The sequence below is a fragment of the Chinchilla lanigera genome, unplaced genomic scaffold, assembly GCF_000276665.1.
Source record: "Chinchilla lanigera isolate Chin_1 unplaced genomic scaffold, ChiLan1.0 scaffold00112, whole genome shotgun sequence".
In the NCBI taxonomy this organism is placed as follows: Eukaryota; Metazoa; Chordata; class Mammalia; order Rodentia; family Chinchillidae; genus Chinchilla; species Chinchilla lanigera.
Window position 1 is genome coordinate 3,948,265 of NW_004955513.1, and position 22,865 is coordinate 3,971,129.

Below are 22,865 nucleotides of genomic sequence, written 5' to 3' on the forward strand. Positions count from 1 at the left end.
TGATTATTCAAGTGGTCACTCATGTATAACTCTATTTATTTTCTTTAGAAACCACTTTGAAGATACTAAAGTATAGTACAACTATTGATAATCTACCTCTTTTGTCTGTAACTCACTATTATTTGTCTATTTGTTTTCCTGAGAAACTATCTTGTAGATAACAACATGTAAAACAATAACCACTGATAATTTCCTACCACTTTGTCTATAATTTGGTAAGCCCCCCCCCATTACTATGTCATCCTTCTTTCACTCTTTAAAATAAATAAATAAATAAATACCATATGGAATCTCTCGTTTGAGTAAGGCAAGGTACAAACGAAGGGAACAAGGGGGTAGCCTGCTTGCAATGGGCAGAGGTCCAGGAGACTGAGGGAAAGGGAAGGGGGAGGGGAAAGAAGTAGAATTAGGATAGCCATATGCAAGAACCTGGTAACCTCAATGGAGGTTAACATTATATGTCATAAACATGAGCTAAGAATAATAGCACGAGCTGAAACTGTGCAAAGGGGATTTGGAGGCAGGGGGAGGGAGCTGGGTGGGAAGGGAAGGGAACTAAGAAGGGCCAAGCTGTATTATGAGCCTGCACCCCCTCCCCACGACGAATGCAAACTTCGTACACTGCATACATGCACTCATAAAAGGAGAAAAGCGTTTAGAAAAGAAAACTAGGAGAAATCTTCAGGACCTGAGGCAGAGTTTTTAGACCTGACACAGTATGATCCAAAAAGAGGGAAAACGGAGCGGCTGAGTCTCACCACGGTGTCTTGTGTGAAAGTCCCTTACGAAACAAGCTGTAGGAAGGAGAAATCACTCACAAAGCTCATCCTTGTTAAGGGACAGGTATCTATAGTAGATAAAGGATTCTTAGAGCTTGATTTTAAAAACTCAATTATAAAATGGGTACAAAACAGGACAGATATTTCAGCAGCGAGGACAGGCAGATGGCGAAGGGGAGTGTGTGGACGTCCAGTAACATTAGCGGTCAGGGAAACACGAAATAAACCTGTGACGAGTGAGCCCAGCAGGCCTCCCAGAGCGGCCAACGTGAAGACCAGCGGTAAGACGGAGCCTCGGCAGGGATGCGGAGCACCTGGGCCCCGGGCAGCTGGCGAGAATGTGAAATCCCGCTTCTGTGGAGAACAGGTTGGCCACTTGCTGCAAAACAAAACATGCGACGGCTCTGCTCCCCAAAATTGCACTCTTGGGCATTTCTCCTAGAGAAACAAAAGCATGTTCACTCAAAACCAGAAGCACAAGTGCTTGCAGCGGCTTTATTTGTAATCACCGCAAACAAGAAACAAGCCCGATGCCCTCAGCAGGAGAGCCGACAGGCCACCCAGAACCCGGAGGCACGGCGGAATCCTCGGGAGCAAAGAGCAAACCGGATGTGCTCTGCACTTTGGATGAATCTCAGGGCCAATTCCAAAGGCTTCACGCTGTGGGATTCCATGTGGATGACATCCTTGAATGCAAAAGACAGAGATGGCAGGTGGATGGGTGGGTGCCAGGAGCTGGGGGGGGGGAGGTGGGAGGTGGGAAGTGGCTGTAGACAGAAAGGGCACCTTCAGGGTGCCCGTCCCTGCAGGGACGGATGACCCGTGTCTCGACAGTACTGACGTTAACACCCTGCCCGTGATATTGAGCTTTAGTTCTGTGATAGGCCACCTCTGGGAAAGCTGGGTAGCGGAGATCTCTGTACCTGCTATGGCTTCAATACAAAGTGTCCCCCAGAGACTCATGTCTTGAGGGTTTGAGCCCCAGTACTGCAATTTTCAGAGGCAGGGCCTAGAGAGAGGATTGGACCGCGGGGATGCCGGCGCCACTGATGGACTGCTCCAGGGTGAGCTCGTAGCGGAGCCGGTCCCTGGCAGAGCACGGAGGTCATGGGGTGTGATTGGAAATGAGTGTCCTGTCCCCACCCCGGTCCTGTCTTTCCAGCTCTTCCTGCCCTGGCTGATTCCAGCCACCACAAGGTGCGCAGCCTTCCTCCGCCAAGCCCCTCCCTCCCTGAATCCGGCCGACCACGCACTGAAGCTCCTGAAGCCATGAGCTGAGATAAAAACCTGCCTTCTATGTGTATCAGATATTTTGGCAACAGAGAGGTGGCCAACAGAGTATCGTTTTTTCCCACGGGCATGTAGAGCTTTATCTCAAAATAAAATTTATATGTATATGTATATGTATATGCCTTGATGTACCCAGCCCAACAGTCTCAGAATCTCCTGAGTGGGACCTGAGAGCCGGGGGGTCAGGGCCATCCTCCGTCTGTGCTCCTGAGTACCTCTTGCCAGGCCCAGGGTGGGCACTCAGTGAAGAGGTTCAGCCACCCAGGGGAGGTGTACACATGGCCCTGGCAGGACACCCGGTGTCTCAGGAAACCCGTTTACTGTGTCCCTGCAGCGGTACTCCGAGAGAGCTCACCTGACAGAGCTAGCCTAAGATCACGAGCAATTTGCCGTGGGGACATCGGAAATGATGTAAGGTCCAAGGAAGAGGCGGTCCTTACATTAAACAGGACACAGCACAGCGCAGACACCAGAAACCAGGTGGTTTCCAAAACCACAGGAGACCAGAATTGTGTAGAAGACCTGCATCGGAGAGGTGCACTGCATAAAGAATTAAATCAGGGACCCGAACTAAACCAGAGATGTGGCCGGAGCCCTGCACCCCAGCCTCACGCTTAGAGAGGGCTTTGTAAATGTGATGGAGAACGTGCCGAGTTCTGACCCACGTTACCTCTGGTTGTGGAACTGCTCGTGACTTTATCTCTCCCTTCTGGAGTTCTGTGTTTTCGTTACTTTCTTGACAGAAGAACTCAGCTGCTGTAATTACAGGAGGAAAATCAGTCACATTCTAGTCGAAAGTGGCCTTCTTGGGTTGAGCTAAACTCTGCCCCTCCTGTGACTTGTCCCTTTTTCTCGTAGCTCTGCCCTCCAGGTCTCAGAACACCGTGGTCTTCGTCCCCTCCTGCCGGGGGTTAGGTGTGAGTCCCGCCTGAGGGTCAGCCATCCATTCCTGTTTTCCATCCTGCGGATGTTGGTGGTGTTCCTCAAACGCCACAAGCTCTGGTGCAGGCCTGGAGCCCCTGGCCAGGTGAGGCGGGGCTGCTCTGCGGGCGAGGGCAGACTTCAGAGCCCCAGTGCAGTGGTGTGGACACCCTCGTCCCTCCTGCACCCCCCACCCCTCCCCAGGCCGCCTGCACTCAGCCCCCAGCCCTGGGACTGCCCAGCCTGCCACAAGCTCAGCAGCAGGGACAGGTGGGCGGCTGGCATATCTGGCAAACCTGGGGACAGGGCTGGCATCTGGACTGTGGGCCCTGAGAGTGGAACAGGCTGGATACAGCCTGTCAGTAATAAACGCTCGGGAGATGTTTGAAGTCGGGGAGAGAAATGGAAAAAGCAAATGAGAATGCAGAAAACAAAGAAACAAAGCAGTGACGGGATCAGGCCTCCCTGCCTCTGGCTAGGCGCCCAGCTACAGGCGTCACTCGGGGCCAGGACGCGGCCTGGCATGGCCTTTCGTATGAGGGACCTTGAGACCCACAGGCCCTGCCCGGGTCACCCCCTGCCAGGCCCATCCGGCTCCCAAGCCCTCACTGCTAGCCACCAAACCCACCCACCTCAGCAACTACAGTGAACATTTAAAAAGAAGAAAACTTTGAATGAGAGAAAGAGAACGAAAGAGAGAGAACTTCAAAAAGCTGAACAACACAGTAGGAGAAGATCTTAGCACCTATGTCACAGGAAACAATCTTAAAACCCAAAAGGACCAAGAGGGTGGTAACCTCATCTGACCAAGTGCTGCTTCCCGGGTGGGCTGGGCCCTGGCTCCTGCCTAGGCAGTGACCCCGCTCCAGACGGGAGATGGTGGAGTGGTGCTGTCCGATGAAGTGCTGAGCGGTTAGAAAGGCCATGCCCGCCTGCTGGAAGGGGCTGAGTGACCCCTCTCTGCCCACACCCGTCAGCCTACCTCCCAGCCAGCCTCCAACACGCACAGTCCCCACACCCAGCTCCGTGTGGCCTGGTTCTGGACCATGCGTGTCACCAGCCAGGAGAGGAAGGAGTTGGCATGGCATGCGGGTGGATTTACAGACTTCCTTTAATTTATTAATCAGCCAACAGCGATGCGGAGGGCAGGCTTCGCGGAGCACCCAGTTCCACGTGTGTTCTGTCACTTTAGCTGCTGCTGTAAATCTGCTCAGCTGTGACAGACATAGGACTGTTCTGGCAGAGGGAAAAAAAATGTGTCTGGCCCAGCCCTGCCTTTCAGATGGTGCTAAACGCTCTGCAGGGCCCGCCTGAGGCTGGAGCCCCCCCGGCGGGAGGAAGAGGCAGGGCATGGTCTGAGGTCTGGAGGGGGAGCAGCCTCACTCCTCTCCGCCGCTGGACCTGGGCTGTGCTGTCTCATCTCAGGGTGGGAGAGAGCTCCACCCATGCACCCTGAAGGGGTTTGAGGGACCAAATAAGGCTGAGCTTTGGGGGACCAGGGAGCCCAGGGTGTGAGGTTGCAGCTTCTTGATTGGGAGCCCTGATAGCAGAGCCCACGAAGAGGAAGGAAGGTGGCCGGATGGGCGGAAGATGCAGCAGGTAGGAGACAGCTGAGGCCAAGACCAGGGCCCAGGCCAGCGATGGCGAACCTTTCAGAGCTTTCAATGATAACAAACAGCGAGCTGCGGCACGTGTGCCATAGGTTCGCCACCACTGGGCCTGGCCGTGCATTTGGCTGGAGAAAGTGTTTTCTCCAGACAGGAATCGTTGGATCAGCTGAATGCAATCAGGAAAAATCAGAAGCCTCGTGCACCACTGACCAGAATATACAGTGCTGTGGCCACTCTGGAGAACAGTCCGGCAGTTTCTCAAACAGCTAAACCCAGAATCCCCACGTGGCCAGCACACTTGCTCCTTCGTATACTCCCAAGAGAAAGAACTGAAAACCGGTTGATACAAAAAGTGTATCCCTGTGTCCACGGCAGCACTGTTCATAATAAGGAGAGGGGAAGCAACCCCAGGGAGTACGGACAGATGAGCAGGTCAGCAAACTGCGTATTCCCCCAACACGGGGAACCTGGAAAACATCACACCACGTGGAAGAAGAGACACACACGACCACAGATGAACCATTTCTACAAATGGTTCCACTTATAGAAATGTCCAGAACAGGGCAGAAGCACATTAGTGGCCACTTAGAGAGGGGGTTGGGAGGATGAAATGTCAATAAATAAAGGGCGCGGGCTCTCTTTCCAAGGTAATAAAAACATCCCATAATTGATTACTATGACAGATGCACAGCTCTGAATATATAGAAAACCACTGAATCAGGCACTTCGCGGGATGAGTTGTACGGCATGAGAATCACACATCGATAAATGTGTAACCGGGAACAACGTGCTTCGTTCTGTGTCCGCCGCTGCAGAATTTCATGAACGATGACATGCAAAAGTAATGCATTTAAGTGTGAAAGAATGTTTAAATCCATTCCTAATCTATTTCCTTGATGGCGCTAATGCCATCCCCTCCTCTTCCAGGGCCTAGCCAAGTGGGCACCTGCAAGGCTGGGGCTGCTCCTGGCCCGTCCCAGGCTGCCAAGGGGCTGAAAAGTGACTCAACATAAGAGGCTCAGGATCCCCCAACCCAGACGCCCCCTAGAGGACCCTGGCCAACTGCTCAGCTCCAGCAAGACCCACACCCAGGGCCCAGCCAGCCACCCTCCGAGTTCTGGGGATGACAGGGGGAATAGGAGCAGGGACAAGCGTGAATCAGTGAGCCGCCAGCACAGGCAGGAGACAGGGGCTCCTCCCTGGACAGGCTTAGCCCTCCAGGGCTGTCTCGCCCATCTCTGCAGTCTCCCCAGGAACAGGGACCCTGCGGCAGCAGGTGATGGGCATCACAGAGCATGCTGGGAGAATCCCAGTGATGGCTTTATGCCCCCACTGGCTCCCACATCTCCATGAGGAACAGATAACCTGCTCAGCAGCACCAGCACCAGCAGTGATGCCGCAGGCTAAGGGCCTTGAGTCTCGTGAACCCTCCTTCCTGGCCCAGGCTTGTAGGCCTGGGCAGCCCTCCTATCCCATCTTCTTCCTCTCTGCCCTCAACACCTCCTCCTTCTAGAAGCCTCCCAGCAGCGCCCTCTAGTGTCTTCCCCAGGCCTAACTCCTGCAGCACAGCTTCCTCACAGTTCCAGCCCTGAGGGAGACCGAGGTGACCAGGCCATGCTGGAACAGGCACCCAGGAGGACGGCTTCCCGGCAGAACCCTCCGGCATCAAGTCCAGGTGTCAGGTGGGCAGAGAGCAGGGAGCTGGGAGGAACTGACGTGTGTCCTAAGGCAGAGAAACGGCGACTGCGTGCACCCCAGACCCATAGAGCAAAGGTCCAGGGTGCAGAGCACGGGACGCACCAGGGTTTGGTCTCCGTCCTGGGGTAATGGTGGCCTGGTACCAGCTGCCTGTCCCGGTGTGTGCTTGGTTCCAGTGTGACCCTCAGCAAGGCTGGGACATTCTGGAGCAGCAGCTGAACCTCTTCCCGGCCGAGGTGCGGGTGGGGACGTTCACCACCTCAGGAGGAGGGGCTCCTCCACCCCCGGGGGATCACACTTTGCTCAGCTGGCACTCCCCGTCCAGTTCCCCACTCGCCGCCACCCCGGCTGCCCTGAGACCCCAGACTCCCCCACAGCCAACAGGGCACAGGGACAGGTCCAGCCACCTGCACCTGGCCAGGCTCATGACGCGACCCCTCTGGGTTCAGCCACCAAGACCGCCAGCAGACGGGCTGCAGGAGACGCCGGCCCCAGGATCCCATCAGCAGTGCGCACTGCACCCCAGTTGCACAAACCGCTTTCATGTTTGTATTTCTCTTTCTGGTGCTGCTGACAGCCCCGCTGATGAAGGGCTGGGTGCTGACAAGCTTTCAATCTGCTACCCATAAAAAGACTGTATTTGGATGCGTTTAATGCCTGTTGCCCAGTGTGCGCTCCTGCTGTGAAAACCAGAATAAACACCTTCCCCTGCAAGGTGGAGGGAGGCTGCAGCGGTGACCTGAGAACAGGCCCGTCTTCCTCCCGGAAGAGGCCCCAGAAGACACCTGTGTCATGGCACGAAGACCCCACACCAACCCCTGGAGCTCTCCCTGTGGGAGGCGGAGGCCCAGCTGCCCTGGCTCTCTCTCTGGCACTAGCTGGAAGTACCCCCCGCCATGTGGCTGCCGGGTGCTGGGGCTGTGTCAGGCAGCGACTCCTGCCTGGCTCTTGTGTCCTGGTGACTACTGACTGTCTGTGGGTGCAGCCCCTGGCTGGGGAGCCTGGCTCCAGGCAGCACGCAGGACCCCCAGGCAAAAGGGCAGGGAGGTGAGGGTCCCCACACTCAGACCCAACCCAAGACGTGAGGCTCACCTAAGTTGGGAGACAGGCGCCAGGCAGGTGCCCAAGAACATCAGCCCAGGGCCTAAGCCATGAGCAGAGAGCAGGGATGGCACAGCCCATGAAGCAGGTCTGCATCTTTCTCACCTCTCCTGAGTCCTGGGATGACCCGGAGGCAGAGCGCTCCTGGCCTCCCTCCAGCATCACACCTCTCCTCACTGCTCTGAAAATGCCCAGATCACTAGCAATTTGTCTCCAGCTAGTAAAAGTGCTCAGAGCAAGAGTGAGTGAGGAGAGCAAGCCAAGGTCCACCCAGCTGGGAACAGGCCCCGGGCTCCACTTCCCTGCTCAGCCGCAGCCCTGCGCCCACCCTGCCAGCTGCTCATGGGCCGCCTGCTGAGGGTGCTCTGTGTGCCTCGTGCCAGGTGAATAATTTATCATTTATGCACGAGCTGGGGAGCACTGTAAATATAAGAGAGTGTGTGCGTGAGTGTGTGTGTGTGCACATGTGTGAGTGTGTGTGTGTGTGTGCACATGTGTGAGTGTGTGTGTGTGTGTGTGTGTGTGTGCACATGTGTGAGTGTGTGTGTGTGTGTGTATGTGTGCACTGTTCCCCTGATCCAGTTCGGGATAAATTACCCATAATGAAAGGTGGTGGGTTTGCTTGCAGACAGCATTAAATCCTGCCGTCTCTGCTGATAACAAGGCCCTTGGAGCGCAAGCTCCATCCACTGTTATTTTGAGTCAGTTGCTCAGGTTTTTAATGCAGAGAGAAAACGATCCCTTTCTGAAACCCCAGCGTGCAGGCTAGGGCTTGGTGGCCTGGGGGAGGAGCTCACGGCAATGCGGATCTGCTCAAGAGCAGGCTCCCAGTGGGCACAGGCCAGTCCTTTGAGGTCTCTGCGGGTCTGTGCGGGCCGGGCCCGGAGGGAAGGGCGTCTCAGTACTGAGGTGCGAAGGTGGTGGCTCCCGCATTCAGCAGTGGGACTTTCTGAAAAGTGACTGGGTCCTAAGGACCCTAACTTCATCACATGAATTAATCCTTGTAGCTGCATGGGTTTATTAGGAGGTGGGGGCGTCACTGAATGAAGTAGGACCCCAGGGGTGTGGCTTGGGTGAAGTGCTGTCCCATCCCCTTTCTTTCCAGCTCTTTCCCTTTCACTCTGCTTAATGGCTGCCATCATGATGGTTCTGCACTGGAGCCAGTGACCATGGACTAGCACCTCTTAAACCGCAAGCCAAAACAAATCTTTTCTCCTTTAAATTGTGCATATCCCATATTTTACGGCAGTGTTGAAAAGCTGATAACACAAGGACACAGGAAGACAGTGGATGAAAAAGGAAGAGGACACCAGGTCTTGTCCAGTGTCCAGACCAGCTGGCAGCCTCCTCCACAGAAGCTTGGTCTGTGTCCACCTTGTGCCGTCCCCCAGCACAAGCCTCCCAGGTGGCTGCAACAGGGAAGGGAAGAAGGAGGTGGCTCACACATGGTGTAAGGCTGGCACCTCTGCTGACGGGACAAACCCGCCCTCACCCTCCCCACACTGTCACCTGGACATGACCACCCATGCTCCCATTTGTCCCCTGTGGCCCCACAGTCAGGGGCCCTGGCTTAGGACACTCCACCTCTGTCCTGTGCAGTGGCAAGGTCCCTCTGTCCCACCCTGGACTGGCTCCTGGATACCACCAGCGAGAAACTTCTAAACCCACCCCTGCACACGCCCCTAGCCTGGGGCACTTCCCAACGCCCCCTGTCATGAGTGCGTTGTCTCAGCTCCACGGTGTGCAGGGGTGACCACTAGGAGCCCCGTGAAGCGCGGATCGCCGCAGTGACCCGGGGCAATCCCTGCCCCAGCATGCACTGAGATCAGGAGGCAGATGGCGGTCGCTCTCCACCACTCAATCATTCACAGAGCCTATGAGGCACTGAACGCCAGGGTCCAGGTGAACCACGGTGAGGCCCACTGCCTTTGCAGCTCTCCGTGACACACGCCTCCACAGGGCAGGGCCAGGCGCATCCTCTGTGCCCCAACCTGTGCCTCTCTTGTCACTGCAGCTGTCCCAGGCCAGCACCAGCCCTGGCCACCTGTCCGTGTCCCCACCAGGCAGGGAAGGAGCCCTGCCAGGCCTGCTCACATACCAGACCTAGGAGGAAGGTGGGAGGGCACAGTAGCTGCTCAATAAACCTTCACTTAGTGAACATTTGTGCTCATGAGGAAGTAGCAGGTCTGGACTCAATGGCAGCACATTCCCCAGCGGGGCCAGGTCACATGTGCCCAGCCCAGCACACAGTGCTGGGTCACTGGGGCCCCCTGGTCTGCCTTGATTCTGGGAGGGAGACTGGTCATTAATAAATGACTGCCATCCACTCCTCCTCCATTGGTATTTTTAAGCATTCAATCACACCCCTTCATTTCTTTGTCCTTAACTTCTCGTTTGTGATACAGAAAGAAAGGCACCCAGTTTACATGGTGCTTCTGAAGGTTACTTGAGTGGTGTGGGCAGGAAGGACAGGGAGAAATGTGTGGCCAGGCCTCAGGGAGCAGACCCTGGTGTCCTGCTGTGACGGCATCCAGCACAGCGGGCACGGCTGCAGGTAAGCAAGAGCCGGAGAGCGGAGTCTGACAGGTCTGGGTTTGTCTTGGCCCTGGATTCCAGTCGTTGACCTCTGGATTCTCTGAAGCCTCAGTTTCTCCATCTGGAAAGAGGGCTGGTAACATCTCCTCAAGGCCCGGTGGGACAGCTGGATGAAGTCACGGAGCCCGGAGTCAGGCATGGACTCTGTGGCCCCAGAGGTGGTTGTTTGCGTCATCACTGTCAGCAACATTTACTGACTGCTGCTGTGGCTGCACTGTGCCCTTCTGCCTTAGTCACTTCCGCTGTGGGTAAACAGATGAATGGATAAGTAGATGAATTCACACAGGGATGGACAGAGGGGTGCATGGAGGATGATTGACTGGCTGGGGAGGTGGAGAGATGGACAGAGGATGTCAGGTGGACATGGATGGATGAATGGATAAATGGCTGGATGAAGGATGGACGGGTGAGGATAGAATGTGGGTGGATGGACGGATGGAGAATGTATGGGTGGATGAACGTGTAGATTCCTGGAGGATGGATGAATGGATGAAAGGATAGTGGATGGATAAATGTGTAGATGGATGGAGGATGGATGGATGGGTGGAGGATGGATGAATAGAATCATGGATGGTGACCCATCAGGATTCTTGCCTGGGTCACACAGAAGCACAAGGAAGGTGTTGTGGACAAGGCTGGTGGTGCCATAGACCATGAGGCACAAGTCCCTGGGCCAAGATTCCCGGTTCTACATGTCTGCCCAGGCCATCATTAACAGCAATATATGTTTGTAAAGTGGCCAAAGATCTATCATTTCAGTGAAATATGCAAATAATTTTGCAGGCACCCTATTACTGCCTAAATTTCCTAATGTGAGGTAGCTCACGCATGGTCATGGGAGGCCAGCTGTCCAGGCAGAGACATAGTGCCAAGGAGCATGCCCGAGCCAGGAATGGTGGTGGGTGCCTGTAATCCCTGCACTCGGAGGCTGAGGCAGGAGGATCACTGTGTGCCAGCCATGCTGCCTACTCAGGTTCTGCACAGACCCTCACTGCCAGGGTGCTGGGCCACACGGACAGGCCCAGAAGGCCCCTTTGTGCCCTGCCAGATGCCAGCCCCCAGTGTGTCTGGGGAGGGGGCATTCTTTTGAAAGTCACCAGGCTAAATTTCCATGAAAACACAAGGTTGCTGGTGACAGCTGCCAGGTCCACCGCCTACACACACACACTATGTCTCCTGCATCCAGAGCAACTCCTGGCCAGAATCGGTGCCTGCTAAGTGCTTGCAGACCGAGTAACAAGCACTGGACTCCTGATCTGTGTGCTGCCCCCGGGGAGCACGTCACTCGGCTTCTGCCATCGTGCCCTGTGGTTGTGGGCTGTGTCCCTCCAGGCAGGGAAGAGAGGTTCTAGGCCTCCTGCAGCACAGAGCCCAAGAGGAGCCTGGCACGGGACCCTGCTCCGGAAAGGACGGGCTGCCCATTAGTACGTCGGATCACCAGCAGTAGTTGCCTGGGCGGCTACTGCTTGCCGTCTTTGTCCTGAGCATTGGACACACTCAGAGTTCAGTACAGGCTGGAATCAAGGGGTGAGCGAATGAGTGACTAAGTGAGCACGAGCGGCTCGTGCAAGCTGCTGTGGATCTCTTCCGGGTCAGGAACTTCCTCCCCGCCCACTGCTGCTAACAGAGAAGGGAACTCCTCCCTTGCTGGAGAAACCCGGAGAGCAGGGCCCTGGGGCAGATGGAGGGCTCAGTAGCACCTGCATGGCCGCCCTCCTCTCCCTGCCCACGCGCCCAGCCCCACCCTGCCAGCCAAGCCACAGGGCAGCATCCGCGGGCACACAAGAGCTGCAGGGACCGGAGCTGGCATGGGGACACAAGCGGAGAGGGGCGGGGGCCTTTGGGGAACCGGATGGGGTGAGCGTCCTTCCGTCCCTCAGGGGAAGAAGCCAGTGGAGGACAGACAGCTCACGGGTATCGGTGGGATAAAAATCCGCTCAGGGCCTCCTGGTTTTCCTTCGCGGAACTCATCCATCCTCTAATGTTTCATTTACAGCGCTGTCTGTCTCGTTTCTGTCTCTTTCAAGGCTGTAAAGGCCGGGGGAGACTTCGCTGTTCTCCAGACCCCAGGCAGCCAGCACAGAACTGGGCGCCTGGACACACGCGACGCTCAGAGCGTGGGGCATGGGCCGAAGGCAGCATCTTTGTCAAACTTACCAAGGGACCTGAAGACCCGGGGGAGCGGTGCAGGGCGTCCTGCATCTTGAAACCAGCAGAATCTGATACAGTGCCTAGCACCACAGAAACGTTCAGATTCTGAATTTGACTGAAATTTAACTGACCAGCCTCATACAGGAAGGGAGGAAAGAACCGCTGGAGACTGAGAAAACATTAGAAAAACAAAGGAACAAACCAGAGCCCTGGGGGAAGCGGCTGAGGGGAGCATCTGGAAGGGGGGATTTTCATCATTCCTATTTCCCCACCTCCATCTCAGAGTTAATTAAAAGTGGTGCGATGCTGGCGTCTGTCACTGACACGGCTCCCCACCCCCGGGCTCTGAGACGGCGGGAATCGGCAGCGGGGCAGAGCGCAGCCCTCGCTGGAAGGATCATCGCAGGAGCCGCCCGCCGCCGTCCGGGTGGCACGGCGGAGCCGGATTCCAGGCCAGCACCAGGACAGCAGCCTGGAGAGGCCTGGCTCCTCCTTCACGCATGTGCGGTGTGTGTGAGCATGCACGGGTGCCTGCGCGTGTGCCTGAGCACAGAGGGGCGCTCACGTGACTTCACATGCTCGTGACCACGCAAGGCTCTGGTTGGGTGTGTGCATTTGTGGGTGTGTACGGTGTGTACACACCTGGGTGCCCAGTTCCAAGCCCAGTGGGAGCCGGGCTTCTCTCCTGCCAGTCCGCCAGCAGCTGGGATGAGCTGGGGACGCCTCCCTGCAGGGGACGGTGGCACCTCCCAGGGCCTTTGCCCAGCTGCGCAGACTTTCCAGGGCCACTTTGCCTGGGCATGGCCTCCCCTCCATCCGCCCTACCATATGGCTCATGTGTGCCAATAGCCAGGCTAGTGCCAGAGAGGGCTCTGCCCCATCCGTGGCAGCCCAGGCCGAGGGTGACTGGCAGTGAGCAGAGGTTGGGTCTGCTTGCGCCACAGGAGGGCAGCCTGGCTGCCACACATGGGCCCAGCTCCCACCAGAGAGCCGGCCAGCGTGAAGCTCGAGCGCTGGGGCGGCCGGGACACGTGGATGGTGTGGTGGCTGCACAGGAGAGCAGCCTCCACTCTGTCTCCTGTCAGGAGCATCAGCCTCGGTCCCCTGGCCAGGCTGTCCTGGTCCTGCCCTGGGAGTTCCTGGAGCTGGGTCTGAGACGGCATCGGCTGTCTGGCTTCTCGCTTGCCCTTGTTGTCGCTGTCACGTGGCTGAGGCCGATTCCAACACTCAGCTCCCCAGGAGAAGGAGCAGCCGGTGCTGAGGTGAGGGCTTGGAAATACCATGCTGAGCCGCAGAAGGATGCACACAGAGTCCCCGGCTGAGAGCAGCCCCCTCACCAGCGAGAGCCACCCAGTCCCTCGGCCTCTACTGCTTCCTGAGCATCAGGGAAGGATGAGAGGCCATGGCTCTGGGTGACCCCGAGGCCGCACACGCTAGAGACCGGGGGCAGAGGTGAGGTCCACGCACAATGGCACCTTATCCAGCGGTGCCACGGAGGTGCACAATTCCCAGGACACCCTGGAAGCCGTGTCTCAGCCGATGACAGTGTGTGACCTGTGCAGCTGGACCTGGAAACCCCAGGCTAGCTCCTTCGCAGCTGGCAGCCAACTCTGATGCGCAGAGGTCTCGGCAGCGGCTCCCCGCCCCACGCTTGACCAGCTTCGGGCTTCCCCACCCTCCAAAGGCTGTGTGTGTGACAAGCAGGTGCACAAACATCCACACACACTGCCTGTCCCCCACGCATGTCCATGGACGGCAACAAGGAAAGGAAGGACGGCATACGGTTATAGGGATGATGGCACAGCCTCACAACAGGGGGCACCATTGGTGACGGGCGGCCCTGCGGAGACACTGGCCAGTGGGCCCTGTGCTGAGAGCGAAGGCTGTGGAGGTGTGCAGAACCTGGGTTTCATATAAAAAGCACATTTTAGTGAAAAGGCAGGCGGCTGCGTGCAAGAGTATCTCCGGGCGGGGTATAGGAGGCTGTCTTCCTTTCTGTTGCCCTCACCTGGTTTTCCAGGTTTCTGTGGTGGGCAAGCGTGGGTTCTTGGGCTGCCTTCGAGGATGACCCCAGGAACCGCCTCAGAGGACCCCAGGAGCCTGGGGACCACCAGGCAGCACAGCCTCGGGGAGGGTAGGTGGGGCGTGGTGCTGACCTGGAGGCCCCTGCCTGTCCTCCAGGGACAGACGGACCTCAGGCTGGCTGGGCTCTGTCCTGGGGAGCTATGCGAACCCCTGGCTGTGTGTGACGGTGGTGGCTGTGCGTCAGGGGTGGCCCCAGTCTTAAGGACACAGCCCTGAGTCGTGACGGGCTTGCTCCCCTTCCCGAAGCTGCAGAGATGCAGCAAGAGATGCCATGCCCTCCTAGACACCCCCAGCTCCCCTGCTCCCCTAGGGGACCAGCGTCTGACCTGAACAGGTCGTCCATGGGGCTCCAGGGTCTTCCAGGGTACAGCAGGCTGTCAAGCAGACACCCCACAGAGCACTGGCGGCCTCTTTTCCCAGAGATGAAGGGCTTGGAGGGACAGCTGAATCCTGGCACTGCCCAGAGACCAACACCCACTTCTGTGTGGGGCTTTTCTGAGTCGCGCTGGGAGCAGGTTCTCTGCCCATGGCCAGGCCCTCTCTTCTCCCCACACCTTCTCTGTCTCTCCTGGTGCAGACTTGCCCCCGCAGAGCGGCTGCCAGCGCTTGGAGGGGCTGGATTTTAACAGCTATTAAAATTTCAATGAACGTTGCTTGAGTTAGAGAATTTCACATCTGCAGAAACTTGGCCTCCCTTCCGGTAAAAATAAATAAATAAAAACCCACTACACTGTCCCTCGTGGCTCTGTAATCCAAACACTGTAAATTCCAAAGATTAAAGGAAACCCGGCCCCCCAGCCAGCCAGCTCGCTTTCCCTGGTGCTGGGAATCCGGCCTCTAATTACATTTCCTGTTTGCAAGCGGCAAATAAAATATTTAGACAGCCTGAGCCGAATGTTCCGGGCACAGCCCTGCCCGCAGCTGCACTGCCCCTGAACAGCGAGGTGCGCAAACCAAAAGTAAATAAATAAATAAACAAACAAACAAACAAATAAATAAAGCCAAATAAATGCAGATGTGTCGGGTTAAAAATTCATGAGCACAAAGCCCTGGTGCAGTCGCTTTTGGTTAAGCAGGGAAGAGACCCTTTTACCTCACTGAAGCATGATTTTCCAAGAAATCTCGCTGGGCATCAGGGTGAGTGGTGGCTCGACAGAGCCTCAGAATGGGGGTCCCCAAAGACCCCCCAGAGCCTAACAAACAGGCTGACGAGTGCTGTGCACTGTGTGACCCTAGGATTCAAGGGTCCCTGTGCCACCGGGACTCTGAACAGCAACCCTGCAGGTGACCACCTGGGAAAGACATAAACAAGGCCGGCCTCGGTTTCTCTGCTGGTGACTGGGGTGTCAGCAAGAGACCTGCAGGGCAGTGGGACCTTGGTGACACCCACACAGGTGTCACACACACAGCTGGAGGCCCAAGGCGTCCTGGGGAGCCAGCGTCCACACAGCACGACTGCCCCCCGAGGGGAAACGGGCCTTGAGTGGGATCACACTGCCTGTCCCAGCTGGGCAGTTTGGCTGAGGCCCTGGAAACCTCTTCCTGTTTTGCAGAAGGAGGGTCCCAGAGGGCAGATGCCTGCAGGCACTCCCTGAGCCAGGCTGGGGTCTACACGACAACCAGCATCCCCGGGCACTGTGCAAACTGCCAACCCGCTCCTGTATCCAAGAGAGGCAGGCGATGCTTTTATGAACACTGAGGGGGTGGACAGGCTCGGCCATGGTGGAAGCCTGGATAGCCCCTGCTGCAGGGACAGCAAGAGTGAGGCAGGCGGTCTCCCACAGTCCAGGGACCCACCGGCCATGGACACCTCCAGCAGCCAGGCTCTGGTGCAGTCTGAGACGCAGAAGGACGGAAGGACGCTCACCCCATCCGGTTCCCTGAAGGCCCCCGCCCCTCTCCACTTGGTGCCCAGTCTGTGGCCCAAAATCTATGGCCAAGGGGAGGGAAGTGCAATGCACAGAGCCTGACCAGAGACTGGGGTGCAGCAGCCGGGGGTCCCCAAGGACTGGCCCTGAGGCCTGGCCTCCTGTTGTGGTCCTCATGAAGCCCTCACTCATTGGACTCCTCCTCTCAGTGCTCCTGAGCTCGAGGGCTATGGAGACGGCGGCACAGGGCAGGGCGCTCTGTCCAGGCTAGTTTCCTTGGCAACGGCCACCAGGGCCTCCCTGGCAGGGTGCTCTGGCAGCCTCTGCTTACTCCTCTGTGAAATGGGCACAATCTAAGGTCCTTGAGGGGCCATCTCACAACTTCAGTGGCTAGTGCTCCAGCAGGCATTCTAGCCGTGGCTCTCTGTCCCTGTCACCCTTACTGTCCTCTTTCCAGCCATCGACACAGGACACGGGCTCAGCAACCATGTTTCCCCAGCATCCTCGGGAGCTGTGGTTCTGTAGTGAGGGATGGGGTGCCCCCCAGGCTGCTGGAGCTGAGGACAGCTGTGACTCAAGGTCTCCATATTCTGCAGGCCTCAGGGTGCCTTTATGTGGATCAAAAAGGGACCTCCTCCTCAGGTACCAAGACAGGACTGGCAAGGCGGGGGCGCCCCATCGGCCAGCTAATGACCTCCCTGTTCACTGATGAGGGTCAGCTGCCAACCGTGGCCCTGCAAGGCTGACCTTCACCTTGCTGCTCCAAAGACTGCATTAACCAGGGAGCCCAGTACATGCTTTGAACCCAAGTCCACACACCACTTGGTCAACAATTTTGCAAAATACTTGGGCAGCTGAGTGCTTGTTATGGTTTAGATCTAAAATATCTCTTTTTTTGAGACAGGATCTCACTCTGCAGTTCAGGCTGGCCTTGAGCTCACTTTGTAGCCCAGGCTGGTCTCAAACCCATAAAAATCCTCCTGCCTCAGCCTGCCTAGTGCTGGGATTACAGGCATGCACCACCACACCCAGCTAAAATATCTCTTTTGTTTTGAGGTACGGCCTGGCAGAAAGAGACAGATTGCTGCAGAGTGACGTGAAAGGGTGTGCAGTGATCCCTCACCTATCGCAGGAGTTATGTTCCAGACATCCCTACCATAGGTAAAAATCCGCAAAGTAGCCGAGTTATATTTATTTTATTATTTATATATATTTTAAGGCTTTATAAACCCTTCCCACACTCCTATAAGCCCTTCCCACTCTCTTATTAACCTTTCCCACACGCTTATAAACACTTCATATGCTCTTAAACACAAGGAGAGATGCTGAACATACGGGCACAAAGCAGGAGAGCAAACAGATGCTACAGTCACTGAGCTAATCAGCACCCAGGATACAGAACACAGTGCTGTGGTTGGTTGCCTTCCATTCCATCAGCCAATAGTGTTCCATGTACAATCTCACATTGGCAAACTTGCACAACCGGTAGTGGTGTACTGCATTTCCATTGTGTACAGTACGGTATTCATCCACTGATGAAATACATACTGTATTTTATTTCAATCTAATATTCTTCTAATAGGTTTGAATTAACATTTTTTTATATTGTTCTAAATTTTTAGGCAAAAATAATTAAAACCATAAATATTATATAAATACCTATATACTTCAAAATCCTGTGATATAGCAAAAACTCCAGGATACAGATTTAGATATTTTTTTTAAAAAACCTGCGATACAGTAAAGCTGCAGTAAGTGAACCACAATGTAGCGAGGGACGACTGTGTTCTTATCCTCGGCTCTTCCCCTCACTCTCTGCCTCTTGGCTGCCACGGGGTGAGCGGCTTGCTCTGCCACACCCTCCCTCCTTAGAGCCAGCCAGCCATGGACTGACCCCACCGAAACACGAGACAAACAAACCTCTCCTCCTTTAGGCTGTGGGCGCTGGGTACTTTGTTCAAGGACAGGAAAGTGTCTGTGACCGTCCTGGGCACCGGGTCTGAGAACTGAACATGGCTTAGTGGGGGCATCTGAACACTTTCACTGTGGTCGAGCCCTGAGACTAGCTCAGCCCCAGCTCAGTTCAGCTCCCCCAGCCTCGGCCTAGCCTCCTCCAAAGGCCTGAGGCTGTCACCCAGAAGCGACCCGGTGCCTCAGTGGGCCTGGGGAGAAGGTGGGTGCCGTGGAGACCCTGGCACCAGCAGCCGTCTCCATCCCAAGGGATGCTCTGCAAGACGTCAGCCACAGGGCCTCCTCCGTCAGGCCAGGGCAAGCTGACCACTGGAACTGTCCAGCTCATGGCCACCTCATGGGTTTCTTCCTTCAGGGGCTGTGACATCTGATGGCCAGAAGTGACCGGGCAAGGTGGGTCCCTGCCCGCTGAGGGCCTCAGTGCTGTCCCCTGTGTCACGGAGGCTGGGGAAGCACAGCCTGCCCTGGCTTTCTTCTGCCCCAAATCTTCCCACTGGCCAGCGCAGAGGGGTCAGGGGCCAGGAACAGCAGCCCGCTGGGAACGGGGTGGGAAGGCTCCCCAAGACCAGCGCTCGCCTGGGTAACCCACCACCTGCTGCTGCAGCTGGCCCCACCCTGGCTGTGTCCTAGTGGGGTCCAATGGGAAGAGAGTGTGAGCCAGCGCTCCCACCAGCCGTTCTAACCTGGAGATGTGCACCTCCTCCTCCGGAGCCTCAGTTTCCCTGTGACGGGGAGCACACGAACCTGCATCCTGGAGGGCCTTCGTGGGGCTCCAGAGCACCTGGCTGGGCAAATGACCACGCACAGACTCCACTTCCGGTCACACGCCACCCTGCATGGTGTCACTGCTTATAGGAAGATGCGGCCTGAGGGGGCCTCAACACCCAGAGATAGGTCTGGGGCACCTCCACTTCTGGGTGAGTAAACTGAGGCTCAGCAAGGTCACAGGATGAGGCCAAGGCCGAGGCAGACCTTGGGTCCAGCACACCCTGCAAGGCCTGGCCTGAGGGGCTGGACCGAGCTACCCCCCCAAGATGGTCTCATACACTCACACGCATGCATGCACACATGCACACACAGAATTACATACATGCAAGCAGCTGGCTTCTCAGAGAGACAGTGTTTCCTGGAACCCACTGCCATTTCTCCTGCAGTGAGGGAATAAACCTTCCACCTACTGTCCCTGACCAGCGGTGGTGACCTCCCCAGGTCCTCCTGGAACTCAGGACAGGCAGGACTTGAGTGGGAGGCAGCGCCATCTAGTGGCCAGCGGGGCCCAGGCAGCACTGGACAGACCCAGACTGGTGGGGCAGCTGAGCAGCCGCCCTCAGGGCACCTGGAAGCCAGCGCCTGTTTCTCTGAGCCACAGTCCTACAGAGCAGTTCTTTGGTGCCAAGAGGAAGTCTGTCCACAGCACAGCACCCAGAGGGGCCGTGCCGACAGGGACATCCTCCTGAGGGCCGGCAGGTTCACTGGCAGGTGCCCCACAGACAGAGGGCTGTGGCAGCCAGGTGCCCTGCACCCAGCCCCTGTCCGGTTCCAGGAGAGGAGAGGCCGGATGTGGGCTCTAGGGCCCAAGGTTCTGTGCATGTGTGTGCCCGGGTGTGTACAGATGGTGTGCCTGTGTGCACACATCCATGGGTGCGTTAGCATGCATAGCTGTGCACACGCATGTGTGTGCTTGTATACCTGAACACACCATGTGGTGTATGTTTATGTTTCTGGGCACCTGTGTACACATGTGCTGTGTGTGCACACGGGTGTGGGTGCCTGAGCAGCTCCAAATGGGAAGTGGGTGCTCCAGCCCGTGAAGACCGGCGCGTTGCCCACCACGGACCAGCTGGGGCCCCAAGGGAGCACTGGACCCACAAATGTGGCTCCTGGCCCCAGGCTGGACTTGACGCATGCGGGGCCAGCTAAGCCCGTGTGCCTTGCCACCCTGAGCTGGACACCGACGCCCCTGGGCATCGAGTCAGCAGGAAAGCTGGTGCTGCCCTCTTCCAGGAACTGGCGCTGGTGCTCAGCCCTCTCCTGCGGGTGGGCGCCTCTCCTGCTGCAGTGTCGTTCCCAGCCTTCAGACACCTGCAGCTTTCTGTCATCAAAAGGAGAAAAATCTACACTTCACGTTCTCCTTCCACTCCTGTCCCTTCCCCTCCCATGTGAGCAATCGCACAGTGTTACAGGGGAAGCAGCCACCGGCCCTGGTCCGAGTCCCCTCGGGGCCTGGGGCTGCGGTCTTCCCTGTGGTGGCAAGAGGAGGGGCCCGGTGCCTCCGTCCATGCTGACGACCCTGCAAACACAGGCGGCTCCGGGCCCCAGAGCCTCCCTGAGGTCACCACTGCCCACAGAGGGACCTGGTGGCCAGCACATGCCCAGGATCCTGCGCTCCTTCCCCGAAATTTGGCCTCTTAAAGAGATGATGCTTGAGAGGATTCGAGCTTGCGTTCTAGAACACGCCTTGTACTGATTGTGTAAATAAAGCTAAAATGACAAAAAAAAATTGGAAGCATCGGCGGCACCCACTGTCCCCGTTTCTCACCTCCCACCGGCTCCACAGCCCACTCCAATCTGGCATCCAGACCCAACGTGCTCCCACCGCGCCCGCGCCCGCCCGCGCCCCCGGACCACCACAGCCGGAAGCCTCTCCCCGGCTCACCCCCACAGCTCCGAGAGAGCCCTGGCCCTTCCTTGCTCCGCTGAGGGTGTGGTGGTGACGCCCGCCGAGACCAAGCACCCAAGGATGTCACCATAAAGGAGGAGATGCTCTGCTGGCTCAGTGCTCTCAGCCCAGGTCCCCAGGCTCCAGTTGGTCCAGGTGAGGGAGACACTGTAGCAGGGAGCACGTGGGGGTGCGGGGCACAGCTGCTTGCATCGGGGTGGCCAGGGTGTGGGGAGACAGGGACAGGGGCAGGGACAGGGACAGGGACAGGGGCAGGGACAGGGACAGGGGCAGGGACAGAGACGGAGACGGAGATGGAGGTGGAGACGGAGACGGAGACGGAGACAGACACACAGGGACAGGGACGGAGCGGAAAGGGACCGGAGACCGGACGCACCCTGCACAGGCACACCCCGTGACCGACTTCCTCCAACCACACCCACCGCTGAGAGCCTCCACCCCATCCCGAGTCCCTGCAGCCAACCACCACCAGTGGATGAGCCCTCTAGCGAGATCAGCCCCCTGGGCCCTGTCACCTCCAAAGCCCCGCCTCTAGACCCTGCTACGTTAGGCTCCTCTGGCACGGAGCCTGGGGAGTACATGTCAGACCAAAACCCTAACACAGGCTGGGTGACATCCCAGGGGCTGCCGGGCCCCTCCTCCTCTCCCAGTGTCTCCTGCCTGGCCTCAGCGCCCATCCTGGGCCATCCACAGAGGACGGAGCAGGACATCCCCAGCTCTCCTGCATAGCAGCCCTCGCCAGAGCCACCCTGCCTCCAGGTCCCTGCACCTGCCTGCCCACCCCCACCCCTTCTCCGGCCCCCCAAACCCCAGGGACCTTTGTCCCTGTGTTTGCCGCCCCTCCCCTCCGCCAGCGGGCTCCATGCATTTCCCAGGCCTGGAGGACTTCCCCAGCCGAGGCCAGGATCCTTCCAAGGGCTCAGCAGCAGATGCCACCCTGGAGCGGCCCCAGCAGTTCCTGCTCCCCCGTGGAGCGGACCACTTCCCACCCGTGGGGTGCTCTGTGCTGGATGAGACACGACCAGAGAAGGTGGCCAGGGGACTCGGGCGCCAGGTCGGGAGGTTGAGACCTGCCCGGGCAGCAAGATGCAGCCAGTGCCCTGGGCCACTATCCCTCCACAGTCCCAGCACCCCAGGACTGAGGACCCCCAATTCCTGCTACGGGGAGGAGCAGGAAGAGGGCGGTGGCCCCAGCAGTCTCACATTTTGCTCAGCAAACAGCCTCCAACTGTCGTCACCTTTGCTGAGTTACTTGTGGGGAGGGCACTGGGGATTGAACCCAGGGCCTTTGCACTGAGCTACATTCCCAACCCCTGTCTTAGTTTTTTAGTCTAGAGACAGGGTCTCACTAATTTGTTAAGTTGCCCAGCCTGGGCTCAAACTTGTAATCCTCCTGCCTCAGCCTTTTAGAGTGTTGGGACTATAGGTGTGTCCCACCACATCTGGCTATTGAGTTACTTTTAAATCACCCTTCATCCTCTACAGTGTCTGATCCACGTAGGCAAGTAGTTGGGGGTCCTGTACCAAGTAGACAATAAATGTTTGTTGAATGACTGAAGGAAAGTTGGAAAGGCCAGGGGATCATCAAGGCTCAAGGACAAATCTCCACTGGGCTTGGCAAGATGGGGCTCTTGAAACAAGATGGGGTTTCGTGGGGTGAGCCTTTGAAGCACCACACCTTCTCCAAACATGGCCAGAGCCTGCCTGCTGAGTTCCAGGATGTGGCCACCCACACTGATCCTGTTCCCAGGCGGCCCTGAGGGTCCCCAGTACAGAAACCTCTGATAGTTCCTAGCCAGGCAGCTTCATCAGAGGAGCATCCCCCGAACGCCTGATCCCAGGGTTGCTGATCAGGACCCAGGCTGGGGGTTCCTTAGGCCTCTTATCACCATGGGTCCCTGGGCTAAAAACCACAGAAGGGGAAACTGAGGCCTGATCAGGAGGGCCTGCCACTTGGAAGCATTTCTGCTGATTTCTGCCTCATGCCAGCCTAGCCCAGGTCTCCCAACAGCCTGCTCTGGCCTGGGCCTGGGCCTAACTCTTTTCAGATGCTGGGGTGCTGGAGCAAACCCTGCTGCTGCCACGCTGGGTTTCAGGAGGGCCCAAGTTCCGAGCC

At 57.2% G+C, this 22,865-nt stretch overlaps 1 long non-coding RNA gene across 1 annotated transcript; it reads right to left on the reverse strand.

The window, feature by feature from the left end:
* Nucleotides 1-1,385: 1,385 nt before the first annotated feature.
* LOC106147042 lies at nucleotides 1,386-20,976 on the reverse strand. The gene is made up of 3 exons (XR_001231735.1): nucleotides 20,726-20,976; nucleotides 2,740-2,825; nucleotides 1,386-1,465 (listed from the first exon to the last, which is right to left on the reverse strand). It is a non-coding gene; the product is annotated as an uncharacterized LOC106147042 (long non-coding RNA).
* Between the last annotated feature and the right edge of the window lie 1,889 nt (nucleotides 20,977-22,865).